The following is a 15,020-nucleotide window of genomic DNA, read 5'->3' on the forward strand; positions in this document are numbered from 1 at the left end:
TTTTTTTACAAGAAAAATTTATTTGTTTTATTTTAATTAAATATTTTTATTTTGTACTGTTATCTCTTTAATTCTTTGTGATTAAAATAATTTTTTGTAATATTATAATTTTGTTAAAAAGAATTAAAGCTTGGGTTGGAATGAGAAGACCCTTGAATGGGAATACAAAGATACATATACCACTTGAGTTTTATTTTTTTAAAGTAGTTGCGCAACAATTATTTTTCAAAGCAATATATATATATATATATATATATATATATATATATATATGGAACACTGCAGCTCTGCACTGGATATTTGGATGGAAATCGGTTCTGGAAATTCTTTGAGGAATATTCACGTAACAAAGCTGTATGATACTTTGGGTACGCATTTATGCAACGCATTACCAGGGTTCCATGCTCTCACTGGATGTGATTACAATCCTTCGTTTTATAGGAAAGGGAAAAAAAAGCTTTCAAAATTCTTGAGAAGTCACCAGACTATCAAAAAGCTTTTGCATCTCTTGGTGATGTCAGCTCAACTCAGTCAACAGCCAACAATTTTAGCATCTTGGAGAAGTTTGTTTGTGAAGTTTATGGATTAAAAAATATTTATGAAGTCAATGAGGCCAGGTTTCATCGCTTTTCAATCACCTACAAACCATCTGGTGATGAAGAGAAAAAGGAAAAATTCCACCCAAAAAATGAAAAACTATGATGCTTCTAACTTGCCTTCCTGTCAGACTGAGCTGCACCAGCAATTACTACAAAGCAGATACATTACTAGCATTTGGAGTAATGCCTATCTGGAAACTCCTTCTATTTTAAAACCTCAAGGGAACGGGTGGATGGAAGATGAAGATACTTATAAATTTGTTTGGTTTGAAGGAGAACAAATACCCGAATTTACTGCTGACGTCATAATTCAACAGGATGAATCCAATGGCGACGACGAAAGCAGTGCAGGTATATATTAAATCGATTCCAATTATAATGGCATCTCATGATTAGGATACAATTTACCAATTTCAATTTTCATTTTTCAGAAGATGGTCCTGGTTTGTGTGAGAGTGACATTAATAGTGACATCGATAATGACGAATTGGAACGAAACCACTGAATAGCACGCTATCCCCTCCACTCGGCCATCGTCAGACCCCTCCGCCGGCTTTGTGCATTTTCAATAATTTTTTTAGAGATGTTACCACCAAAATTTTCATCTGGCTTTTTTTTGGTGGCATGTGTTAGCACTATACTTGTTACTAAAAAAAACCCAGCTTTTATAGTATGACTTGAAAATAATTATTTTTAATTATTTATAATTAAGCCTGGCGACTAATTCCCCCGAGCAATCGAACTGGCAATTTATTTGCATGTTCCTGAGTGACCAATTATCAATATCCGATAAAAATTAAGACTTATACTATGACTTGAAAATCCGTTTTTTTTCTCACCTGCGTACTTCTAAACCCCCCAGGTACGGCCAGCCAGTGTTCGGATTATCGAAGGAGAGTCGTCCACGCAGGTTAAAACGGAAAATCGTAGTTTACAAAATCACTTGGCCAAAAGTGTCGTCTGCTCTCCGACTAGTCCCCGTACCTGCTCAGTGTCTACCACGTGCAGCCCGCCACGAGAGGGAGGGGAGGGGAGGGAGTAAAGATAGAAACAGTCAGGCTCATACTGAGATGTGACACAACCCAACCCTGTTTTTGTATCGAAGACGAATATTTCTTTGTTTTTTTTTGCGTGGAGGCACATTCGTCCCTGTCTTTTTGTATCGAAGAGTTTCTTATGATTCATGCCCGGTCAAAGAGTTTACGAAATATTTAAATACGGTTGGTTTTGCCTACGTGAGAATTATTTCCTGGGGAAATGAGGGATGGAAAACAGGAACGTTTTTGTAAGCCTTTAGATAAAAGACTATGTTTTCGTGAACAAGACGGAAAAGGGTTTATGGCACAAGGTAACTTTTCTCCGAAAAATTTTCCCACCACACGTAAGGAAGGGTGGGAAGAAAGTGGGGAAAGCCTCGAATTTGCTAACCAATGTCTTAGTTAGACAATTTTTGTCACGCCTTTATTTTATAAGTTTTTGGGAATATTTTCAACTATAAATAGTCCGTAACACTATAGCTAAGAGTTAGTCCTTACAGACAAGTGAAGTGTTTCGAAAATGTCTCTCCGAATAATTTTGGTAAAGTTTTTTATCGCCGAAAGAATAGGTAAGTGTTAAAAATAAAAAATTGTACCTTAAAATTTTAATATAGTGGAGTTTATTACTAAAATTTAAATTAATTTAATAGTAGAGAACCGCATTGCCGCTGTGCAACCGGTCCGACGAGGACAGAGACGCCGAACGGAAAATAACATTGCTGAGGAGGAGGCAGTACCAGCACGTAAGTTAGAAAGAATAAAATTAATTAATTAATCGTTAAAAATAACGAATATTATAAATATTAAATTTTATAGGAAGAGCTGGAATTGATGCACCACCCGCAGACATCCCCGTCATCGATTTATCTTTTGGTAAGAGACTATTTATAGTAATAATAACACGTAAAAGCTAACACTTACAATATTTGTATAATGAAACAAATATAATTTATGTTGTTTTAGATGATGAAGAAGCAGAAGAAGAGGAGGTGAGAATTGTGAGCTCACCCGATTCGGCCGTATTTACGCCGCGTAAGTTTTTAAAAATAAGTTAAATATAAAAATTTAGCAACAAATAAAAGAAATAACGAAATGTTACATTTTACCAGGAAGGGAAGAAGAAGAAGAAAAATCGGAATTAGACAATATTCTCACCCCAGGCATCAACAAGGTGATTGAACAAATAATGATGGAATACGAGGAGGAGGAGGAGGAGGAGGAAGAGGAAGAAGAACAAGTTTAATATGTTGCATACGTCATACATATTTTTGTATATTGAATATTTTATATTTAATATATATTTTATATATGTTAAAAAAAATTAATGCAGTTTGTGTGTGAATCAAATTACATTGTCCTTATGTATCCTTGAATTGTGTGATTCATCGAATCCCAGCCATTTCACGTAGACCTCGTCACTCCTCCTGCGCAGTACTTTCTCCACGAGATACGTGTGTCGAGCAATCAGAGACGATCCACCAGCCTTCTGAAACTGTAGAAAAAATAAAATAGATAAATGATTTATTTAAAAAAAAGAAATAAATTTTGAAAAATTTATGCAAAGTAATACTTACGTTTTGCGTTGATATTTCATGAGGCTTCATATTTCCATGCAATGTCTTATTTCGTGCAAATAAGACATATTGTGTAAAGTGGCTCTCTGCAATTCCCACAGAAACAACCGTCTAAGGTTATAGCCCGAGAGCTGGCGTTAAAAAACTGCAAGAGTTTTGTAATGGCTGATTTTTTCACATAACGTTATATTGCGGGTGTACATGAGTCAGCACCCACTCGCAAGGTCAGGTACTGGGACACCTGGCGCTGGCGCGCTTTGAAATAGGTCAAATTATTAAGTGCGATAAAAGTGTTTTGTAATGGCTCAAATTTTGTGAGAAACTAATAAATAATATAAAAAACCGTTAGAAAGTGGTCAGACCGCACAGTTATGGGACGCAGCGAGTCAGCACCTCGCATAAGTGGTCGCAATAATTAGGTCAGTAAAACTGTTTCGAAATAGCTGAAAATTTAGAAACTATTAAATTATTGCGTATAATGAAGGAAGAAAACGGTCAGACTTCAGTTTAATGGGACTGACGCAGTCAGCAGTCGTTTGAAGTGCGAAGATCAAGCGCGCACGGCTGCTCCAAGCGCGTAGTGATTTGCTTATAATTAAATTCCATTTGTATTTAATAAAATGATTGAAAGATTTTCAACTAAATCATGATTGAAATTGTTATTTTTTACGTTGTTTTCCTTTTCTGCTTTGAAAAGGACGGTTAGATGACAATGATTGTTAATTTGAAAAAATATTTTTTCAATTTTCTATGTTTATTTTACATAATTACAAGTTACGTTTTTATTAATTCTTTAAATATAAAAAATTATAAAAATTATAATTTACATATATTTTGCTTTTAACAATAAATTATTATGTATAAAATACTATAGATGAGGCATAATTATTTATTTACAGATACTGAGTCTGAGCAGGTAGACGACACTGAAGAAGCTGATTTCGAGAGTGATGAGCAATCAGATGAAGAAAATAACAGCGACATTGATTACACAGCCCCACAAAAAAAAATTTTTTTTCTGTCCGGCGGACCGGACTAGTCAATTCTTACGTATTTTGGGTCGCTGAATCCGAATCCGAGGTCAGAATTCAAAAGTTGGTTCGTGTTTTTTTTCTAATCTCAAAAAACATACTTTTTTAGTACATTTTGAGCCGTAATGAAAAAGCGCGAGCTAGTTTCGAAATTCTGACCGTGGATTCGGATTCAAAAGCTTGAATTACATAACAATTGACTAGATTTTTTAATACAAAATGGCAGATTCAATATGGCGGATCCAATATGGCGGATGTTTTTTCAAATTGATCCGATTCGCTTGAAACTTGGTACTCAGGGGTTTTTGTGGTCGCTGAGTACGAATCTAATGTCAGTTTTCCAAAATTCAAAATGGCAGATCCAGTATACCCGATGAGTTTTTGAAAATTGACCAGATTTGCCTAAAATTTGTTACTCGAGGGTTTTTGGGGTCGCTGAATACGAATCTGACGTCATATCATAACATAATCACACTGAAAATGCAGTTTTTCCCACATGACTTTGAGAAAGTACAAATCTTATATATTTGACGTCCAAGACCACAATAGTCAAAGTATATCCACCCTGGCGAAAATGAGAAGTTTCATAAACGTTTGTTTGATGTTTACGTGAGCGTTTGCGGAAGTTCGTTGAGAGTTTAGAAACGGTCAGTAGAGAGTTCGTAGAGCGGAAATTGCAACGCTGCAGCGTTTGAAAGGCGTTTGTATATAGTGTTTTTGAGAGTTTGCACAGCGTTTACATGACGTATGACGTTTGCTGAAAGTTCTTTAAAACATTTAGAGATCCTCTGTTAAGCGTTTAGGCTGCATTCGGAAACGTCACCCGGGTACACACGGGTATACTTCCATCTCTTTCTATCTCAGCGAGTTAGAAGGAGAAGGGAGTATACCCGTGTGTACCCGGGTGACGTTTCCGAATGCAGCCTAAACGCTTAACAGAGGATCTCTAAATGTTTTAAAGAACTCTCAGCAAACGTCATACGTCATGTAAACGCTGTGCAAACTCTCAAAAACACTATATACAAACACCTTTCAAACGCTGCAGCGTTGCAATTTCCGCTCTACGAACTCTCTACTGACCGTTTCTAAACTCTCAACAAACTTCCGCAAACGCTCACGTAAACATCAAACAAACGTTTATGAAACTTCTCATTTTCGCCAGGGTGGATATACTTTGACTATTGTAATCTTGGACGTCAAATATATAAGATTTGTACTTTCTCAGAGTCATGTGGGAAAAACTGCATTTTCAGTGTGATTATGTTATGATATGACGTCAGATTCGTATTCAGCGACCCCAAAAACCCTCGTGTAACAAATTTTAGGCGAATCTGGTCAATTTTCAAAAACTCATCGGGTATACTGGATCTGCCATTTTGAATTTTGGAAAACTGACATCAGATTCGTACTCAGCGACCACAAAAACCCCTGAGTACCAAGTTTCAAGCGAATCGGATCAATTTGAAAAAACATCCGCCATATTGGGTCCGCCATATTGGATCTGCCATTTTGTATTAAAAAATCTAGTCAATTGTTATGTAATTCAAGCTTTTGAATCCGAATCCACGGTCAGAATTTCGAAACTAGCTCGCGCTTTTTCATTACGGCTCAAAATGTACTAAAAAAATATGTTTTTTGAGATTAGAAAAAAAACACGAACCAACTTTTGAATTCTGACCTCGGATTCGGATTCAGCGACCCAAAATACGTAAGAATTGACTAGTCCGGTCTGCCGGACAGAAAAAAATTTTTTTTGTGGGGTTGTGTTATTAATTGTTTATTTGAAAAAAGTGTATTATGTCATACTTTAATTATACTTTTTATAAAAATTTTTTTTTAATTTTTTGTTTCTTCATTTGTAGTTTTGTAATTTACAATTTGATCTTAAGTTTATTTATATTATAATAAAATTTTTAATTAATTAATTAAATAACGTAAAAAATAACAATTTCAATCGTGATTTAGTTAAAAATCTTTCAATCATTTTATTAAATACAAATGGAATTTAATTATAAGCAAATCACTACGCGCTTGGGGCAGCCGCGCGCGCTTGATCTTCGCACTTCAAACGACTGCTGACTGCGTCAGTCCCATTAAACTGAAGTCTGACCGTTTTCTTCTTTCATTATACGCAATAATTTAATAGTTTCTAAATTTTCAGCTATTTCGAAACAGTTTTACTGACCTAATTATTGCGACCACTTATGCGAGGTGCTGACTCGCTGCGTCCCATAACTGTGCGGTCTGACCACTTTCTAACGGTTTTTTATATTATTTATTAGTTTCTCACAAAATTTGAACCATTACAAAACACTTTTATCGCACTTAATAATTTGACCTATTTCAAAGCGCGCCGGCGCCAGGTGTCCCAGTACCTGACCTTGCGAGTGGGTGCTGACTCATGTACACCCGCAATATAACGTTATGTGAAAAAATCAGCCATTACAAAACTCTTGCAGTTTTTTAACGCCAGCTCTCGGGCTATTATTAACTGGTCGTGCGGGCCGGTTTTATGTTTTCGCACGGTGTACAGTTGTGGATCATCATTATCGTCAATTGATGTAATGCACGTCATACATCTCACATATGGTCCACCATTCGTATAATAGAAGCGTATCATGCAACACCTCGTGCGTCCGTTTACGGTCAATTTTTCGGGACGATACACAGTCCTATAAACAAATTCTTTGCAGTTATCGTCGTGCTCACTTTCATAACTGCTGTCGTCCGACAGCGCGTGTTCTTCTTCTTCTTCTTCGTCTGACAGCGCGTGTTCTTCATCATCAGCCACTATGTCATCAAAATGATCGGCCATTTTGATGCAATATATTACAAAAATAAACTTGATGACACAAAATATCAAGAGACACGGTAGTGTTTCGCGCCAAGTACACGCGCAGCACGAGACTCTTTCACACGAACGCACGAGTGCAAGTACCCAAGATTTTGAGATTTGCTTCACCCGATATGTACTAGGTGCGCAACTAAGTTTCCGGGTTTTTTTTATCAATAAAAAATGGAAAATTTCAAGAGAAATACAAAAAATGGTTTATTCAAAGTATCGTCCCTCGCTAGCTATACATTTTCGCCATCTCTCTGGCAATACATGAATACCGCGACAATAAAACGACGCGTCTTTGGACCGAAACCATTCATCCAACCAATTTTGCACTTCTTCGAAATTGGTCAAGTGTAGCCCAGCCAAGCCATGCGCCATCGACCGGAACAAGTGATAATCGGAAGGCGCCAGGTCTGGCGAATACGGCGGGTGCGGTAGCAGATCCCATTTCAGCGTTTTGATGGTGTCCTGGACGATGGAACTGCGATGGCACGGAGCGTTGGCGTGCTGCAATATCACTCGTTCATGTCTCGTGTCCCATTCTGGCCGTTTTTCGAGCAATGTATGGTTTAAATTGATCAGTTGTTGTCGGTAGCGATGCCCATTGACAGTTTCGCCCGGTTTCAGCAGCTCATAGTACACGATCGGCGTCCTCAATTGTTTTTGGTCTTCCGGAGCGCTCCTTGTCCTCAGTGTCGAAATCGCCACTTCTGAAGCGTTTAAACCAATCTTCACAGGTAGTTTTCGATGGTGCATGTTCGCCGTAGGCCTCCTCAAGCAAACGACGTGCTTCAGCTGCATTTTTTTTTTTAAGTTAAAGCAGAAAAGCAAAGCTTCCCGCAAATGCTGTTTATTTGGCACAAAACTCGACATCTCCGTTGTTAGAAAAATATTTTTGCGTTGCGATATATGTTTATATAACGACTGGTTATTGTTAACAGATGTCCAAGCTATAACTTCAGACAACTTCAGACATGTAAGTCGAGTACATGTGTTATTGGTGCCATCTATGTGTGAAACCCGGAAACTTAGTTACGCACCTAGTAGATATACTATGATTGATGGGGGTATCTCTCAAAATAATGGTGAAAAACAGGGATGGACAATTCTTTGTTTTTTTTTGCGTGGAGGCACATCCGGCTGATATAATTATTCATGAAAGAGCCATACAGCAAATGTTATAGAATTGAGCGCCGATGACAGACTGCTATAATTTATGACCTACAATTGTCACGTCCTTTGAAGAGCTCGGGACATGGTTTATGATATGACCATTCGGTGTCGAAATTTTTATTAATAAGCAAATAGCTTACAATTGAGACTCAACGTCTAAGGGATGTCACGTCTCTGTGACGTAGAAGTAGAATAGGAAGAAACGATAGAGAAAAGAGAAAAAGCGATAGAAGAAATTTATGACCTACAATTGTCACGTCCTTTGAAGAGCTCGGGACATGGTTTATGATATGACCATTCGATGTCGAAATTTTTCATTAATAAGCAAATAGCTTACAATTGAGACCCAACGTTTAAGGGATGTCACGCCTCTGTGACGTAGAAGTAGAATAGGAAGAAACAATAGAGAAAAGAGAAAAAGCGATAGAAGAAAAGTATAAAACGGTGAAGAAGAGCGTTAAAATCATAGTATGCTCAAGCAAGCAAGCGAGCAACTTGAGAATATGGAGCAAGAGTTGTTGGAGCAAGAGTTGTTTGAGCAATCCGATCGACTGAATTCGAGGGAAGAATTCAGTGCGTGGGAGCAGCGATGCAATCAATTTATAGAAGTGCTGGAAGAACAAAGCCGAAATAAACAGCCTCGATTATCAATCGGCAACCAACAGTCGTTGGTGGCTCAAATCGCGCGAATCGAAACTTTAAAAGATTCGGTACGTCAACGTTTCGTGCATGTGGGTGCCGGATACAGTGCGAGTGAGGCAGGACTCAGATGGCGCGAGATAGATACGGCTTTCGAAAGTCGTATCTTGACTGGTGCGATAATCAATACCGATCACATTGAACCGCGACAATTTCTCGAAGATGCGAGAGACATTGTATTCAATCATGTGCGGAACGTCATACAACAACATGACAGTGTAAAGACAAACAATGTTCAACGGCGAGTTTGTTGCCGGTGATAAACGTGCGAATAAAAGTATCAATACGAAAAATTGTGAACTCCTTCGTGAGTTCGATTTGCAAGAGTGGTATCAGTTGCGCGTTATCGAGCCCACCTTAGCATTGCTGGAGGAATTCCAGGAACGCGATAGTGGGTGGGCGTTATCACGTATACTTAATTTAACGCTAAATATAAGCAAATATAATCCATTGCGCGCGGGGTGTTTTGTGAAATTACCGGAAGAAATTAAATTAAAGAAAGCGGTGATCAACGTGGAATCAACGAACAATGCGTGTTTCGCGTGGTCAGTGGTGGCTGCTCTACATTCAGTTAAGAATAATACATGTAGAAAATCTTGGTACCCTCATTATGAAACAGTATTAAATTTACAAGGCATCAAATTCCCAATGTCGTTGAGTCAAATTAAAAAATTTGAAAATCAAAACGGCATTTCCATCAACATATATGCCATCAAGAAAAACATGGATAAACATACAATCTTACCAATACAGCTCACCGACTGAAAGATAAACAACAAACACGTAAATTTGTTGTACGTGGAAGACCCGCGAGATGCCAACGTAGGACATTTCGCCTGGATAAAATATTTGTCACGCCTCGTGAGCTCGCAGATTAATAAGAATAAACACAAAAAATACTTCTGCGATCGGTGAGTATATTTTTATTCTATGATATTTCATATTTTTTTCATTGAAAAATAATAAATTATTCTTTTTCGCAGATGTCTACACTATTTCAGTTCAAGCGAAAAATTGGCAGCCCATGGCGTAGACTGCGAGAAATTAAACCACTGTGCCATCCAGGTGCCAAGTGAGGATGACAAGTGGCTGCAATTTAACAACTACGGTAGGAAAGAACGAGTCCCGTTCATCATATATGCTGACTTAGAGTGCACCCTGAAAAAGACGGAAGCGGATCCAGAAACGTCCAGTACCTACCAACATCATGAGGTATACAGCGTCGGGTATTACGTGCAGTGCTCGTACGACGACTCGTTATCCGCGTATCAATTTCGTCGCGATAAAGACTGCATCACGTGGTTTGCCGGAGAGCTCGAAAAATTAGCCCATAGCGTAAAGCCTATCTTGTCTAATAATGTTGACATGATAGACTTAACGCCAGACGAGTGGGAGATATTTCGCAGTGCGACACACTGCCACATATGCGAGAAACCGTTCGCGCCAGACGACACGCGGATACGCGATCATTGTCATTTAACCGGTAGGTACCGAGGTCCTGCACTATTCAAACTGTAACCTGAATTATAAAAATTCTTATTACATCCCCATAGTTTTTCATAATTTATCAGGTTACGATTCACATTTTATTATAAAAGAAATAGCCACCGCTTTCGGACATGTAAAACTGCTTCCAATCACGAAAGAAAAATATATCTTATTCACAAAACATGTTAAAGATACCACCGCAAAATCAGATTCGCGAAGCGGCATAAAGTTAAGATTCATCGATTTATACAAATTTCTCAGCACGAGTCTCGCAAAATTGGCATCCTTCCTCGATAAGGATAAGTTAAAAGTTATACGTTCCAAATTTTCCGCGTTATCCGACCATGATTTCGAATTATTGACGCGAAAAGGTGTATTTTCATACGAATACGTGGATTGCGTGGACAAGCTGCAGGACCCATGCTTACCGCCGCGCGAATCGTTTTATAGTTCCTTGACCGGTGACACTGTATCCGAGGGCGATTACGAGCACGCCGCGAATGTCTGGCGACGGTTCTCCATTCAAACCTTGGGTGAATACAGCGATCTGTATCTAAAGACCGATGTCTTGTTATTGGCCGACATATTTGAAAATTTCCGCGATAGCTGCGTCGCGAGTTATGGACTCGATCCAGCGCATTATTACACTCTACCGGGTTTCACGTGGGACGCTATGTTGAAGCATACGCGTGTCAATTTCGAACTGCTCACAGACATTGATATGGTGATGTTTATCGAACGCGGTATTCGCGGCGGTCTCAGTCAATGTTCCGGTAGATACGCGCAAGCCAATAACAAGTACATGTCGTCTTACGATTTATCGAAATCATCGTCATTTCTCATGTATTTTGATGTAAATAACTTGTACGCTTGGGCAATGTGTCAGCCGCTACTTTACATGAATTTTCGATGGATCGACAACATCTCGGACTTCGACGTGAACGCGATCGCTTCGGATTCACCCATGGGTTATATTTTCGAAGTCGATTTCGAGTATCCGCAGCGTCTACACGATGCGCACAGTGACCTACCGTTCTGTCCGACGAGCGGTAAGCTGCCGGCAAGCGAGAGGACAAACTTCTCGCGACTTTATACTGTTACGCCCGTGCTGTGTGCCCGCGCCGTGCGCTCATGCGAGTCGCCCGGTAGCAGAGAAGTCGCGAATCGTCCTTAGCGACGGTTGTTTACAGATATCGTTGTTCAGATTTGGCTCCGGGATTCCGTCTCGTTCGGACGCGTCTGCCCGAGTCTTTCGCTGTATTGAGCGTTATATTAAACGAGTTCCTTTTCTTTAAACTGTGTCATCTTTTCTTGAGTGAATGTCGGGAACGCGTTGCGCGTGAGTGAGAGTGAGAAAGTGCAGCGGACGCGCGACGAGCGTAACAATACAATAAGGAGCGTTACGTCATCCATTACCGTAACTTGCAACAGTGTACGCATCACGGTCTTCGCGTTACAAAGATACACCGCGTATTGGAATTTTCGCAATATCCGTGGCTCCGCGATTATATAGAACGTAATACAAATTTTAGAACGCAAACAAAAAACGATTTCGAAAAGAATTTGTATAAATTAATGAACAACGCGGTATTCGGCAAAACTATGAAGAATGTGCGCAATCACGTCGATGTAAAATTATTAACAAAGTGGGACGGACGATACGGTGCGGAGGCAATGATTGCGAAACTAAATTTTCACAGTCGAAGTGTCTTTTTAGACAATCTAGTCGCCATTGAATTGCGTAAACTCGAGGTGAAATTCAACAAACCGATCTACGTGGGCATGTGTATACTCGATGTATCGAAAGTCTGTTTATATGAATTTCACTACAATTATATGTTACCACTGTATCATGACAAATGCAAAATTATGTACACTGATACGGACAGCCTTATATATCACATCGAGTGCGAGAATGTTTACGAGACGATGAAACGCGACATCGACAGATTCGACACGAGCGATTATCCGGCTAACAACGCGTACGGTATACCGCTTGTGAACAAGAAGGTGCCGGGCTTAATGAAAGATGAAAACAATGGCGCAATCATGACGGAATTCGTTGGACTCACAAGGGAACGGTCGAAAGTGTCCCTACCCGATTTGGATGCGCTTTGGATATGTTGTTGAGCATCAAAAAACATTAGACACATATTTTTTTTTGCGGCGTATCTCGACGTTTATTGGTTGAAAAAACCCGATTTGGAACCTACCCGATTTGGATGCGCTTTGGATATGTTGTTGAGCATCAAAAAACATTAGACACGTATTTTTTTTGCGGCGTATCTCGACGTTTAGGGGTTGAAACAACACCTCGAAAATAACGGATTTTATATTTTTTTGCGAATATCTTCGAAAATATAAGGCGTAACGACAAAAAATTTGTACGAAATGTTTATGGCTTTTTGTGCTCTTTACAATGGCGTAATCAGATTTTTCAAATTGGTCACATTTTTTAATTTAACCCCACCCCCACCTATTATTTTTGCCAAATATAACAATTTTTCCAACGCAAATGTAAGAGCGTCAAATGCCAAATACATCCATGTGTATTTTTATTACGATACCATTATTCGATTTTTGGCAAGACGAGATGATATGTGGTATAGGCGTCGCGCTGTAGGTAGGTGTTGCGTTATTTCTGTTCAGTTGCGCCGTACGCTTAAAAATTTCCATTTCAACTCCGGGATGACCGAAAGCGCTGATGCAAAGGCCAGCCCAAGGCACTGACAGCGAGAGGTTAACGCTATTTCGAGAGACCTAGACTAGCAACGGAATGTCGACTCCGACAAATTGTAAGATCGGGCGGGCAGTCGCAAATCATAATCTGAACGAACACGTGCGTCACATTAACCGCTACAATAATATACTATCCTGGTTACGGCACAACAAAATCAACAACCAAATTCACGCATTTGAATATCATTTGCTCGTGTCATAATTCCGGAAAGCAAGCATTTCAGATCGTAAGTTTGAAGTGTAAAGAACTGTGTGTTGTACGCTGTCGTTTTGTGAACATGTAAGTGTATTTTTATTGTTAACTTTTATTGGTTTCTTACGCTTGTTACTTTTTCCTTTGATATTGAATATTTAATATAATTTTTTATTCAGCTCTTTCTCAATTCTTTGCCAGTTTTGCCAGTGACTATATAATCTTTTGGGAGAGATGCACTTGGACACGGTACATTTGGACACGGTCATTTGCACACGATTAATCGGACACCGTTTATTTGGCCACGGTTCAATCGGACACCGTTTATTTGGCCACGGTTCATTTGGACACCGTTTATTTGGACACGGTTCATTTGGACACGGTTCATTTGGACACGGTTCATTTGGACACCGTTCATTTAAACACGGTCATTTGGACACGATCAATTGGACACGGGGCATTCGGACACCGTTCATTTAGACACGGTTCATTTGGACACGGTTTATTTGGACACGGTTCAATTGGACACGGTTCGTTTGGACACGGTTCGTTTGGACACGGTTTATTTGGACACGGTTTATTTGGACACGGTTTATTTGGACACGGATTATCTGGACACCGTAAAAAATACGGCCTGTGCAGTTGGACACCGTAAAAAATGCGGCCTGTTTAGTTGGACACTGAAATGCGCGACCTGTGCAGTTGGACACCGAAATGCGCGACCTGTGCAGTTGAACACCAGAATGCGTGGCTTGTGCAGTTGGACACCGAAATACGCGACCTGTGCAGTTGGACACCAAAATGCGCGACCTGTGCAGATGGACACGAAAATGCGCGGCCTGTGCAGTTGGACACCGAAATGCGCGTGCATGGGGGGTGCAGGGGGAACGAGGCCCTCCCCCGCCCACGCATGTACTTTGATATATTATATAGGATATATTGACGAGTAAGGATGCAACAATATTAACATAATTTATGATTAACATGTCTATCATTTTCGTGTCCATCTGCACAGGTCGCGCATTTTGGTGTCCAACTGCACAGGCCGCATTTTTTACGGTGTTCAACTGCACAGGTCGTATTTTTTACGATGTCCAGATGATTTGTGTCCAAATAAACCGTGTCCAAACACACGGTGTTCAAACGAACCGTGTCCAATTGAACCGTGTCCAAATGAACCGTGTCCAAATGAACCGTGTCCAAATGAACCGTGTCCAAATGAACCGTGTCCAAATGAACCGTGTCCAAATGAACCGTGTACAAATGAACCGTGTCCAATTGATCGTGTCCGAATGATCGTGTCCAAATGAACGGTGTCCAAATACATCGTGTCCAAATGAACGGTGTCCTAATGAACCGTGTCCAAATAAACGGTGTCTAATTGACTGTGTCCAAATGATCGTGTCCAAATGAACGGTGTCCAAATGCACCGTGTCCAAATAAACATTGTCCAAATGCACCCTGTCCAAATGAACGGTGTCCAAATGAACCGTGTCCAAATAAACCGTGTCCAAATAAACGGTGTCCAATTGATCGTGTCCAAATTACCGTGTTTAAATGAACGGTGTCCAAATGAACCGTGTCCAAATAAACCGTGTCCAAATAAACGGTGTCCAAATGAACCGTGGCCAAATAAACGGTGTCCGAT

This window comes from Temnothorax nylanderi, unplaced genomic scaffold (assembly GCF_030848795.1).
Source record: "Temnothorax nylanderi isolate EJ_2023f unplaced genomic scaffold, tnyl_v1.0 TNYL_tig0299_pilon, whole genome shotgun sequence".
NCBI classification, from domain to species: domain Eukaryota; kingdom Metazoa; phylum Arthropoda; class Insecta; order Hymenoptera; family Formicidae; genus Temnothorax; species Temnothorax nylanderi.